This window comes from Orycteropus afer, unplaced genomic scaffold (assembly GCF_000298275.1).
Source record: "Orycteropus afer afer isolate SDZICR_OR568_19922 unplaced genomic scaffold, OryAfe1.0 scaffold00129, whole genome shotgun sequence".
Lineage (NCBI taxonomy): Eukaryota > Metazoa > Chordata > Mammalia > Tubulidentata > Orycteropodidae > Orycteropus > Orycteropus afer.
Window position 1 is genome coordinate 6381805 of NW_006921716.1, and position 14540 is coordinate 6396344.

At 41.9% G+C, this 14540-nt stretch overlaps 1 pseudogene; it reads left to right on the forward strand.

Annotated features, from left to right (window-relative positions):
• The window catches only part of LOC103200233, a 96502-nt pseudogene extending 90854 nt beyond the window's left edge, over window positions 1-5648 (forward strand).
• Window positions 5649-14540: the final 8892 nt, after the last annotated feature.

Sequence of the window (14540 nt, forward strand, 5' to 3'; positions counted from 1 at the left end):
AAAAAAAAAAAAAAAAAGTGCATGACACTCCCTGGGGCACAGACCATACAACAGTTTTAAAAGTCAACATCTAAAGCAACCTAGATATTCTTACTTTAACTTTGCAACAGAAAGATTAAGTAAGAGTTTCCTTCTGTGTAACGAGTGCTCTTTAAATTTCACTGAGGAGAAGCTGAACAAAAGCACATTCTCATTCCCAGATTTTCAGAGCATTAGCTACTTCAGTTTCAAGCTTTATTCCTCTAGATAGTGCAAGGTCATCACAACCCACTTGCACTCTGATACAAGCAAAACCCCATGCTTGACGTTATTACAGAACTACAAAGAGACAGCTGTACGCCATTCAGTTTTCTGGCCTATGCTTCTCCACCATGCAGAAAAAAAGAATTTCTTTTTTTAACCTGAAAGCAAGCACAGTTCTCCTCATCTCCCACTAATTCTATTTCTGCTGATTTTTCCCCCTTTAACAGGGTCAGATTTTTCACTTTATCTATTTAAGAAGCTTAGATTCTTTAGGCAGAGAAAATGAACAAAAAGTGTTGATATTATAGCCTCATAAAATAGAAATAGCCAATTATCAAAAAAACAATTAAAAAAAAAAAGATTTTCCTCTCCATGGGAAGGAACAAGAGAAGTGAAGAAAGAAACCCTTTATCTCTAAAGAGAACACACTTAAATCTTGAGAAAAAGAGCCTAAGTGACTTGTAAGCAGTAAGATATATTATGAGGCCATCGGGTCTATTTCTACATGAGTTAGGAAGCCAGTTAAGTTAAAAAGACAACAGATGTAATTGCCTCTATGTCAATATTTGCAAGAAAGGGCCTAAGCACTTACTGGTAGGCAGCTTTCAAAATAAACAAGAGCCCTGCACCTCTCACTTCAATAATGCATTACTGCAAGTTGGGCAGCCTCTGCCTTCCTGGGGATGGGCATTACAGGAGCCTTCTAGAACAGATGTTTCTGAATACTCAGAGTAGGAGAACGGAAGAATGATTAAGAACAAACCTGTTTTATCACCCCCTCAACCTCAGAAGCAGGTGAATCCTAAACACCTTATTTTCCTCCAGCCCCACCCCCTCCCCATCCAGAGGCAGAGACCTGGTAGGGAGATAAGAGAACAGTCATATCCTCCTCAAGAGGAAGAGTAGGAGCCAGACCCGCCTGCACTGTACAAAAGCACACAGTGAGAAGCAAACTGCACTCAGCAAAGAACTTGGACCGGAGCACTGAAGGCACTGGCTGCATAAAGGTAGAGGAAACACCCACGCTATGAAAACACCCTTCCTCTCGACATCTAGCCCCACCAAAACACCCTTTACATTTAATATCCAAAACTGTGACTGGCAAATCCAGCTTTAATGATGGTCTCTCACACGAAACAAGTCCGGCACAAGAAGGTCTTGGGTTCCGTTTGAGGAAACCTGATATGCTGAACGCTTGCCAAAGAAAGCATTCTGTGTTTCAAGCAAACACTTTGTGATTAATACCCTGAATACTGATTTGCCGGGGACTGTGCAGGAGAGGGCGGACAGATAATAGTGAATAAAGAAAAGGAAATCTGTGCCTTAGTTTTAATTTTTATTAGAATGTGTTTGTGCTCAATTAGCATATCTGTCCCCTAATATCTTTATTCAAAGAAAGAATGACTCGGACACTAACAAATGTGAGAAGAGTACTTAGAATTACTGAGGTCTCTAGATTTTTGTTATTAAAAAGAAATGTTTTCCACTTAGGTTAATTTTAACTCATCCAAAAAATGATAAGGAATCACTTCAAAGCACAGAAAAATACTAAACCCATTAAGTACAGCTTCTTTAACCATGTGGCCCAGTAGCTGGAGGAAGTTTACAATGATCATACATCAATTGAATCAGTTGCCTCCAGCTGATTCCAACTCACGGCAATTCATGGATGTCAGGGTAGAACTGTAGTCCATAAGGCTTTCAATGGCTAATTTTCCAGAGCAGATATCCAGATCTTTTTTCCAAGGTACCCCTGGGTAGCCCTGAACCACCAACTTTTTCAGTTAGCAGCCAAGTGCATTAACCATTTGTACTACACCCAGGAACTCCACGGGAACTACACGGTGGGCTCTATTTGCCCGATGGCTTCCATTAAAATATGCAGAGGTATATTACCTCAGTAAGAAAAATAATTCCTCAAGTGCTTCCACAAGCAGGCTGGCCAGGGGAATGCCTCCTTTAGAGTACTAGCTCATCCATCGCCTTCTTGCCAACTCGAGGGTCATGGATTTTTCTCCCAAAAACAGCAATATCAAGACCCTTGTATTTGCAGACCTAGAGATTTTGCTATATTAGTATCATAGTAATTCACTAATGGTTAACACAATGATTCAAAGCCAAATTTTCCTATATTTAAGGCTTTAATATGATTAAATAAATCAGCTTCATTTTGGCAAACTTTCATTTGTGTAACAAATTCATTTAAAATGAGGTTTCTGTATATTACTGAGACAGTATAATATTGTAGATCAAGTTTATGCCCTATATAAACTTCAAATTTGTTGTCCAAGGCAAAAGGGTGATAGGGCAGACAGGCATCTTGGTCAGGAGAAGCAGGAAAATCAGAGAGCCTATAGGGCCTGGCATTCAGTGGGCAAGTTTCAGTGAAAGCCCTGGGAGCCCAGCTGGAAGGAGCACATCAACCCAGCAGCCTCTCCCTAACCACTAGGCATGCTGTGCACAGGTAAGGGAGCCCTCACTGGTGGACAATGTCCAGAATCCAAGGTAGAAGCAACCACACCACAGAGGTCTGGCTCTCTGCTAGGACTGGCACCAGATTAGAATCAGAATCAACTCACCACCTCCCTCAATTCCACCAATTGAAAAAGTAAAAGTTTCCTCTTTATCTTCGAATAAGTTTTAAAAATTACGGAACTTTAAATCAAGAAAAGGGAACAGTGCTATGCCTTCTAAGTGTATCTTCTTTGCTGAGGATTCATATAGAGACCCAAAATAGTTCATCTAATAAGGTGTGATTTTTTTTAAGTTCCCAAATTTGAAATGCTTTTTCCTCAGTTTTGACTCATTATATACACAACAACAAAAAGACCTAAAAGAGTTTTGCAAAAGGAATTATGTTAATGAATAACAAATAGACAAACTAGGATATCTGTTTTCAAGGTGTTTTCATTCTATAGAAAAAAAATGGTATTATGAGAACATGCAAAACATACCAAATAAAACTATGAGATCTCTTAATTGAAACAAAATAAAATTTAAAAAAAAATCTTGAATTCCATTTTATGGTCCAAAATAGGGAAAAAGAAAGAAGGAAAATCAGGTAGAGATAAAAAGACAGGAAAAGGGAGAAAGGCTAACGGAAAGTAAAAGAACAAGCAGAGACGGCAGACAGACAGAAATACTGAAAATGTATTAAGAGCAAATTGAGAAGAGCAGAAAGACAGACAGGGATTTGAATTTTATGCTCCACTCTGGATTCCAGGGCACTATCAAAGTTAGCTTTGAAAGGCTCAATTCTTCCTCAAGGTCCTCTGCTTTTGAATTTAATGTGTACAGTCAGCATTGTGAATGGAATAATCAGGTGAAGATCTCTCCAAACCTTCCTCCAGAGACCACAGCACCAGCCAGAGCCAAACACCTGGACAGGTAAAGCTCTCAGGTCAGAGACCCCTCTTTGGGTTAAAGAAGAGAAAGCTGGGGAAGGGGCTGAAATGCTAGGAAAAATAAAAGCTCCCTAACTAAACTAAATCTGACATGTTATCATTACTATAAGTCCAAACAATGAGAACAAGAACAACAACAACAACAAAAAAAAAAAAATGCATTGCCATCAAGTCAATTACGACTCATAGCAACCCCCACTGGGTTTCCAAGGCAGTAAATCCTTACAAAAGTAGATTGCCCCCACTTCCTTCTGTGGAGCCTGGTAGGTCTGAACCACCAACCTTCTGGTTAGCAGTCAAATGCCTTAGGTACTTCACTACCAAAGTTCCTTAATGAGCAGTAGCAATCCATTTAAAAATCACCAGGACAGAGAGACTTGGAAGTTTAGTTTCTCTTTTAAATGACCTGAGGAAATTAGCTGATTCGCAGGTTGGGAAACTGCCACTCCAGAACAAAAATTACTTCTCAAAAGAATCTAAGTGAGAATATTTGACAAACCCAGATGCTGCACAAATTAATCCCATGGCCACAAAAGCTCCATGATGAAAGCAAGAACTTGCAGTGTCACACTGCCCTGAAAATTCATCGGTTTAAAAAAAACATCAGTCCACCCACGCCCACTGGAGCCTATTCACGTCCACTGACCTGAGTCTGCAAATTCTCTGCTCCAAGCCTGTCCAGACTGATCCCAGCTCTCTATCCTTTGGAAACACAAATAACATCCGTGTATCCATTTTTACTAGAGCCAGTCACTTGTCAAGCCCACAACAGGGATCAAACTCAGATTGCCCTTACCCCAATAGTCACAAAGTCCACATCTATAAGAAGAACAGGAGCCAGTGGGTGAAAACTCATGAACGCAAGGAAGGAAATGGACACATCACAGGTATTGACTGGACACCCAAGAGCAACCGCATCATCACTTGTGGGGCAGGCTGTAATGCCTATACATGGAGTCAGAAAGATGGTGTCTAGAAGTTCACCCTGATGATTCAGAGAATTACTTGGGTAGCCATTTCTGTGACATGTTGTTGTTGTTGTGTGCCGTCGAGTTGGCCCCAACTCATAGCGACCCCTCCTTGGGTTTCCGAGGCAGTATCACTACGGAAGTAGGATTGCCCAACCTTCCTTCCGAGGAGTGGCTGGTGGGTTTGAACCGCCAGCCTTCTGGTTAGCAGTCAAGCGCTTTAGCCACTAGGGGGGACCATTTCTGTGACATGGTCCCCCCTAAAGAACAAATCAGCTGTGGGAATTGGAGCATGGCTCACTTCTGTTTGTTACAAAGTCTGAAAATGACTAGTGGGTAAGTAAGCATGTTAAGAAGCCAAGCCAATCTATGGTCCTCCACCTGGACTGGCATCCCAACATTTTGTTGGCAGCAGGCTCATACGACTTCAAGTGCAGGGTGTTTTCTGCCTACATTAAAGAAGTGGACAAAAAGCCAGCCTGTACGCCATATGGAAAAGAGATGCCTTTTGGTCAACTGATGTTAGAATCTGGTGGTAGCAGCACTAGTGGCTGGATTCGTGGGGTCCACCAATGGCAGCTGCCTAGCCTGGGTCAGCCACAATGGCACCAAGTCCATTGCCGATCCTCAAAAAATATGCAGGTGTCAACTCTACACACAGAGTTCCTGCCACTCCTGAGTGTGTCATTTGTCTTGGAGAATAACATGGTGGCTGCAGGCCACAACTGCTGCCCAATGCTCTTTAACCATGATGGTGGCAGCTGCTTGACATTTGTTTCCAAACTCAACATCTCGAAACAGACCATCCAGCACAACAAGTCAGCTATGGAGCGCTTGCTTCCACAACACGGACAAGAGGGCCACCACCAAGACTTGGAGGCACTACACCAGAACAGTATCACTCAAGTATCTTATTTATGAGGCAGACAAGCAAGACTGCCATAAATTCTGTACTATGGGCATCAATGAAAGCATGACAACTTGGGATTTCAAGACCTTAGCATCTTCTATCCAAGGCCTTTGAATAATATGAAGCTGAGCAAACTTCTGAGACTGATCTAGCATGACAAACTGTGGCCGCCAGCCTCCCTGTCTGCAAAAAACACTGAAAACAGTATGGTCCAAATACCATGTGTGTGAGTGGGTTTTTTTTTTTATTATTATTATTAATATAACTGGTGAATGTGTTTGTTTTTTAAAAGCAGCAGTGATTTTTTTTTTCTGTTTCATTCCATTCTGAACCAATGCTGCTCTTTAAGTAGTTTATATTAGAAAATTGTCACATTGACTTAAAAGAAGGGGCAGGATATGCAAATTATCTGCTAGAAAACTAAATAGAATGACTGAATGTGAAAAAATCAGTTTCACACAATTTCACTCAAATGTCACCTCGGGGTGAAACTGTCTCCCTGGTTATCATATCATCCAGAGAATATGTAATACTTTCATCACAAATATTTAATAAGCACTTACTCTATGCAAAGCTCTTACACATTAAATTGAATTAATGCTTACAGACCTGAGTTCCTTGAAGGTCAAACTATGATATCACTATGAAAATATATTTTGCACTGTAAGCATCTTAACTAAAACAAATGAAATATATAGGAGCAGCAAATTTCAGTTATTTTCCCTTGATTCTGGTTTCTTCTCTCATTTTACAAACATGCACAAATGCCAAGTCACTCACCTCTACACATTCAAACACCAAATACAACCACTCAACCCACATAAGCAAATAACCATCAGTTAATCCAAATCTCCCTTCAAAATATCTCTCAACTTCTTGAAAGAGTTTATGTTTATTGCCTCCCCTTTTATCATTTCCACAAGTTTAGGATTCACTGGATCTACCCTCACTATTCACCTCAACTCCATCCCAATCCAAGGAGCTTGTATCTCCCAGGTCTATCCATGACTACCCAATAGCTCATCCCCATAGCCAGTATCTCCTTTTACCCTCAACCTACTTGGCCCCTCCACAGCCTTTGAAAGTTAAACTCCCTATTTCTTAATCTGCACGGTCTTCCTGCCCTGAAATGTTCACTCTGCATGGTGGCTCCTCTTTTCTTTTTGCTCTACTTGTTTTCCTGGGCAGCCTCAGCAACCTAATGGCTTCAAATATCACATATACTAAGATCCCCTAGGAGCTGCTGGGTGGTGCAAACAGTTAACACGCTCTGCTAGAGTTAAAGGACCTCAGCTGGGGGTTCAAGCCCACCCAGAGGCATCTCAAAAGCAAGCCCTGACCATCTACTTCTGAAAAATCTGCTGCTGAAAACCCTATGGAGTGTGCTGCAATCCTAAACCACCCCAACCCCATACGTATAACTATGACTCAGTTTGGAAATGGGGTTTTCTTTTATTATGTTAATGGTGGCATGCCCAAGTCAAACCAAAAACCAAACCAAGCTCACTGCCAACCAGTCAATTCTGACTCATATCAACCTCCTTTGGCTTTCTGAGGTTGTGGTGTAGTAAATTACATAGTGTGGCTTGTCTAGCCATAAGTCTTTGTACACTCTGTGGTGGAATTTGCTGTGAGCAACTGAGTAGCTCCTGATCATTAAAGTTATCCACCTGGGGTATTTCTGTTGAGAATGGCACAAAGCAATATTCTGAGAAGTTCACTCTCTCTCAGGTGTTTAGAATTCCGATGTTGAGATTGGTTAGTTTGGCCACTCTGCCAGGCTCAAAAGGAGCCCTCCTAGAGGCAGAAGGAATCTCTCACTGCTGACTAAGAGATGCAAGAGACATGCACTGCTGAAAGAGACCTTGAAACACACACACTGCTGGGAAAGAGACTGTTGGTTGAGAGACGGCAGGCTGAGAGAGACTGAGCGTGTTCCTGAACTTGAATTGTGGCCTTTTGCTTCCCTAATAAACCCCATAATCTGTGAGTTCTGTGTAGCCACTGCAGTGAATTCTCGAACCCAGCAGAAAGGTATGGGTGCTGCGGGAGGAATGGTTTGTGTTAAGGTTGGTGTAAGGGCTAGAGGGAGGCAGCATGTCTGGCCTTGCAGGAATAGGCCTTGGGCTATTGATGGTGACTCTGTCTTCCTCTTGTGGGGTTGGAGGAGGTCAGAAGATGTGGCCTCCTTGCCCCTCTGGCAGAGACTGACAGAAGCAGACCGCCCAGTCTTCCTTCCAGGAAGTGGCTGGTGGGTTTGAATTGCCAACCTTCTGATTAGCAGGCAAATCCCTTAGGCACTATACCACCAGAGCCCCTTATTCCCAAGTCAGGTGGATCCTAAACCAAATCACTTCTGGGTTATAAAAAAAGAGAACAAAGAGATACACCTGGGAGAAGAAAGACCCCAAGGAATATCAAGGGATGCCTATGAACACCAAGGAAAACTGCCAGACACCAGAAACTAGGAGAGGTGCTCACAGGAGGAACTGACACACCCAATACCCAAATTTGGACTTGTAGCCTCCAGAGCTGTGAGGAAATAAATTTCTATTCTTTAAAGCCAAAAAAAGAAAACCCTACGCAGCATGGTTCTACTCTAACGTGCATGGGGCTGTCATGAGTGGAATCAATTCAAAGGCCACTGGTTTTTAAGATCTCCCAAACTTTGATATCCTCCCAGCTCTTTCTCTTAGACACCAAATTATCCCTCCTACCTACCTCCTGAACCTATCCACATGGACAGCCCACAAGAACTTGGTGGTGTTTTCCTATGTCTAGACAGTCACTGACACTCCTCCCACCAAAAGGTGGACTCTAATTTCCCTTTCCTTGAATATGGGCTTGCCTTTATGACTTGTTTTTAACTAAAAGAATGGAGTGAAATGACATCATGTGACTTCTGAGGCTAGGTCATAAAAGGCTACATACACCCTGACCTCTCTCGGGACTCACTCCTTGGGAGTCCTGAACTAAAGTGTAAGGCTACCCCACTGGAGGACCACACAACAGAGACAATGGCCCAAGGAGCCCTAGCTGTCTTCATGTTCCCAGCATCAACCACCCTACATACGAGAGAGTAAGACTTCCATGGTCCCAGCCCCAGTCTTCAAGACACCCCAGCTGATGATGAGTAGAGCAAACAAGCTGTCCCCAGACAGCAGATCTGTGAGCACAATAAATGCTGTTGTTTTAAACTACAGTTTGGGGTGGTGGTTTTACAGCTTTGGATAACCAGGTCAGAGCTCAAATGTGACATGCCCAAAAACAAATTCGTTATCTCACCCCATTTATTCTTCTTTCTATAGTTCCTATCCCAATTCCTTTTCCACTCAATCTGAAGGCCCTTCTCTAATCTTCTTTCTCTTCTCAGGCACCCCACACACACACTGAACCCAGTCTAACCCAGAGATCTCTCAGCTCTCCTCCACAGCCTCCTCACCTCTGGCCTGGAATGCAGTTGTTGTTGTTAGATGCCACTGAGTTGTCTCCGACTCATAGAGACCCTATGTACAGCAGAACAAAACACTGCCTGGTCCTGTGCGAGCTCCACGATCCTTGCTATATCAGAGCCCATCATTGCAGCCACTGTGTCAATCCATCTTGTTGAGGGCCTTGCCCTTTTTTGCTGACCCTCCACTTTACCAAGCACGCTATCCTTCTCCAGGGAATGGTCCCTTCTGACAACATGACCAAAGTAGGTGAGACGAAGTCTGGCCATTCTCACTTCTAAGGAGTGTTCCAGCTGCACTTCTTCCAAGACGGATTTATTAGCTCTTTTTGCGAATAGTCCATGCTACTTTAAGCATTCTTTGTTGACACCACAGCTCAAAAGCAATACAATGACAGCCCTGAACTGGCTTAACCTTTGACTCAGTTGCCAAAACTGTATTTCCAAAACTAAACTTCCATACACCTACCACCTGCTTATTGCCTACACAATATAGTTCTAATTCCTGACCCTAGCACACAAGATCTTTCCCATTCCCCTAGCCAACACGTCAAACTTCAGCCACAGGGAATGTCTGAAGATTCACGCTTTTTTGTCCTTTCATGCCTCTGCACCTTTGCACATGTTGAATCTTCTTCAAAAATCCCCTTCCTCATTATTTCTCTCATCTTAAAAAAATCTCCAAATTAGGCTTCAAGCCCAAGTTCAAAGGTCATCTACTTTGGGAATCCTTCTTCTGACAATTCAAGTTAGCGCTGCTCACTTCCTCCATGTTCACAGTACGCAGCCCCTTGTAACATCCATTTCTCTATAGTACTGGACTAGTTGTCTGTCTCTACAAGCTGACCTCTGAGTCTAAGGGCAGGCATTCTGTCAAATGTTGAATTTGAATTGGGAACCTGTAATGAGTTTCTGTAACTGAATTAGCATTTTACAGAAATAACTAATACTCAGTTTCAAAACCAGTAGTACTGAGCACCAAGTGTACAGCAGATAGTACTCATCACAGATTTTTACTTAATTTTAACAAATGCCTCAGAGAGGTTTAGTGACTTAGCCAAGGTCTCCACTAGAAAGGGAAAAGTCAGATTCTAACCCCAATGTGACTTCTTTGCAGTAAGCATGTATAATTAGTTCTGACAGACAAACACAGATACCAAGCCAGATTTTGGTATAAATACACTTCCTAGTGCTGCCTTCCCATAGCCAGGCTGCTCTTTTGAACAGTATCTTTGAAAGGAAAAATGAGATTATATAGAACTTTTAGGTATTATAGTATTGCAGGTAAGACATGTACTCTGTAGCCAGACATCATCAATTTAAAACCCAAACATGTCTCTGCCAAGTTATGCCTGTAGAAGTGAGTACCTAATCTCAACATGCTTTGTTTCTTTATTTGTAAAGTGGGGGAAATACCAGCACCTGATCATGCGGTTTGCTGTGAGGATTTTTTTAAAATGATACACGAAAAGCATTTAGAACAGAACCTAGTATACAGAAAGCACTCGCAAATGCTGATGTAGGTATTGTGAGTAGTAATAATAGCATTACCAAAAGTAGGCCAGTAAAACCCCAGCTGAAAAAATAAAATAATTGTAATGCAGGGCTTAAGGTTTATCCCTTCAAATTCCAACTCTGTTTGAACTAGTTAGAAGGTAAATTTTTCTCAAAAGTGTAAAGTCTTCCAGTCCTTGAAGCTCATTAGCAAATGCCGTTTAAATTTTTCTTGGGCCCTACATAGTTATCTTACTGGGGAAGAGTATGTTTGGGACGAAGTTTCTGTAGAGCTCTCCCTATCCAGCACAGTGTGTTTGGGGAAGTCATGATCTTCCAGATTCTGTTTCCTCAGATATAAAATGAAAATAATACCAGTCCTACCTCTCTGGAGCACGGAAAGCTTCAAATGAGATAATGCATACAAAGGGTAGGTAGTAGGAACGCTGCAAAGGTTAGATGGCATCATCATTAAAATAAAATGATATCCTCAGGATAAAGTGAAACAGAACACTGGCCATTCCTTAGCAAAATGCCCCAGACAGCCATAACATAACTCTTCATAGAACTTTCTGTTGATACTTTTCACTAGTATCAACATACCCTTTGCCCTAGTGTCAACATACTCCTTGCCCTTCTCAATTTATGTATGAAGAAAACTTTTTGAAAAATGTATTGAGACCATCCACTTATCAGTACAGGACACATAAGAAGCAAATAACTAACCCTGACACAATGTTGTTGTTGTTGCTATTGGTAGGTACCATCAAGTCAGCTCCAACTCACAGTGACCCTAAGTCCAACACAACAAACCAACGCCCAGTGCTGCACCATCCTCACAATCTTTGCTCCACTTTGAGACCATCATCGCAGCCACCAGGTCAATCTATCTCGTTTAGGGTCCTTCCTTTTTATGCTGACCCTCTACTTAAAACACATATATCCTTCTCCAGGGACTAAATCAGTCCCTTCTGACAACATGAACAATGTAGGTGAGATAAAGTCTGGCCATTCTCGATTCTCAGGAGCACTCTAGCTGCACTTCTTCCAAGACAGATTTGTTCATACTTCTGGCAGTCCATGGTATTATCAGTATTCTTTGCCAATACCACAACTCAAATGCATCGATTTTTCTTCAGTCTTCCTTATTCACTGTCCAGCTTTCACATGCATATGAGTTGATATAATAGTATAAAAAATTTACTTATGAAAGTATTTATGGAATACTGTGATAGTTAAAGGAGCTCCAGTGGCGCAGTGGATAAGGCACTTGACTGCTAACCGGAAGGTCAGCAGTTCAAACCCACCAGCTGCTCTGCGGAAGGAAGACTGGGTGATCTACTTCGGTAAAGATTTACAACTTCAGAAGCCCAATGGGGGTCACTATGACTAGGAAATGACTTGATAGCAGGGAGTTTGGGTTTTTGGGTTTTTTTTTTGTAATAGTTAAGGCTGGGTCAACTTGGCTGGGCCTGGTTTGGGGCAGCTGGTGGTAGTTATTCTCCGTGATGAAAGTGGTAATCAACTCTATGGTGGAATCTGCTGTGAACAGCTGACTAGCTGCCTTGGGGATGTGGTCTGCTTCCAGTATACAGAAGGATGCTTTGAGAAAGGTCTTGAGCTTATTGGCATGCTTGGTCCCCGCATCTTGCCAAGTCTTCATTCAGTAGCCTGCCATGCTGCTTGCCAATCTTGGGACTGTTTCTGAACTCGAACTAGTGGTCTGCCATGTTGCTTAATAATCTTGGGGCTGTGCCACTTTACTTGTTGAGCTTGGGTTTGTCAGCCTCAGCAACCAGCAGGTGCCCGAGTTAATAGAAGCCTCCAGCTTCAGTGGGCTGGGAGCAGGAGACACAGCAGAAGGATAAGGTTAAAGGGTCTTCACCCAGCCCCTAGAGCTGGCACTTGAACTTGGACTTCTTGCCTCCTAAAGTGTAAGAGAATATATCCCTGTTTGTTCAAGCTACCACTTGTGGTGTTCTGTTATAGCAGCACTTGGGGAAAAAAAAAAAAAAAAATCACTGCCGTCAAATCGCATCCAACTCATAGTGACCCCTCCCTTGGGTTTCTGAAGCAGTATCACTACAGAAGAAGACTGCCCAATCTTCCTTCCAAGGAGTGGCTGGTGGGTTTGAACTGCCAACCTTCTGGTTAGCAGTCAAGTCCCTTAGGCATTACGCCACCAGAACTCCCACAGCAGCACTTGTTGTTGTTGTTGTTATGTGCCGTTGAGTCGGCCCCGACTCATAGCGACCCCTCCTTGGGTTTCCGAGGCAGTATCACTACGGAAGTAGGATTGCCCAACCTTCCTTCCGAGGCACTAGAGAACCAAAATTAACACTATGTCTAATATGAAGGAGCCCTGGTAGCACCATGATTAAGCACTTGGCCGCTAATCAAAAGGTCAGCGATTCAAATCCACCACCCGCTCTGCTCCACAAAAGAAAAATGTGGCCGTCTGCTTCTGTAAAATTAGTCTTGGAAACCCTGTGCAGCACTTCACTTGTCCTACAGTGTCACTCTGAAGTCAGAACTGACTCAGCAACAATGGGTTTTATGTCTAATATCCTTTGTAAAACATAAATTTAACCAACACTATCTCTTCTTCTATCTGTATATAGGCATACACACAGACATACATACTTCAAAAGTAAAGTACCAATTTGGCTTCTATTTAAAGAACAGAATTTGAGTGATTATGTATAAAACTATAAACACATTTAGAACATATATTCTCATCACCTTGCCAAATCATATGATTCCACTAATTCTTAGCCTTTTCTATCTAATCACATAGGAACCTAGTTACATTAGAAATGTTTCCAATTACTGTATGTGCAATATGGCAGACATTTATGGAGTACCTACCACATACACATTTGAACTGAGTGCTGAGCAAACAAATATAAAAAGACAGTCTCTTCTTCTGACACTTCATTTCTAGCCAAACACATATCCTAGTGGGTTGAATAAAAGGAAATTTTATTCCTTCAGCTCTCCTGATTGGATCGTAGGCTCCTTTTCCACACCACAATGCCCCCAACAAAGCTGAGAATATAAAGGGTGAGGTTGATTCTGTTAAATAAATTCTCAATCCAAAAACTGATCAAGGTCACACTTAAATAATTTCTGAAACTAACATACATTTGTATAGCTGCAACAACATTAAACATATTCACCATGCGTGTAAGTCAAGGCATGTAAGTGAACAGCCTTGTCTGAAACCACCATTTTTAGGACTGATTACAAAAGTGCCTAGAGGCCAAGGACACAGAGAAGGAAGAACTGAAAGCTACTCAGAACCATGCAAATTACCCCTAAAAATGTCATCTAGAAAATGTAGACTACTGAATTTTGTCAGTAAAAATAGCATCAAAAAGACCCAACAAAACCAAAATGAAAATGACAAATAGAAAAAGAAAATATTTGCCACAAAACATAAAGGTTTAATATAGGTAGGGGACAAGGAGAGAACACATTAGCAGGCAACAACACACCAAGATTCCAATTGCAAAAACTGAGTAAATTTTTTTCAAGCAGGTAAGTAACATAAGCAATCTGGGGAGGGGAACAGAAACGGCAAGTAACACTTACGACTTCCTTAGGAAACAGAAATTTAAAATGAAAAGAGATGGTGTTTTTTACCTATAAAATTATTATATTTTTTAAAGGCAATACCACAAATCTTTTTCAGAAAACAATTCAGCAATAAGCATCAAAAGCCTTAAACATATTCACGTTTTGACTCATCCTATTTTTAAAAAACTCCAAACCTGTTGCCATCAAACTGATTGCAACTCATAGCAGCAACCCTACAGGACAGAGTAGAAAACAAAACCAAACCTATTGCCACCGAGTTGATTCCGACTCACAGTGAGTCTATAGGACAGAGTAGACTGCCTCATGGGGTTTCCAAGGCTGTAAATCTTTACAGAAGCAGACTGCCTAATCTTTCTCCTGCAGAGTGGCTAGTGGATTCCAACTGCCAACCTTTTGGTTAGCGGCTGAATGGCTTAACAACTGAACTGCCAAAGAGGGTTTTCAAGGCTGTAAATTTTTAAGGAAGTAGA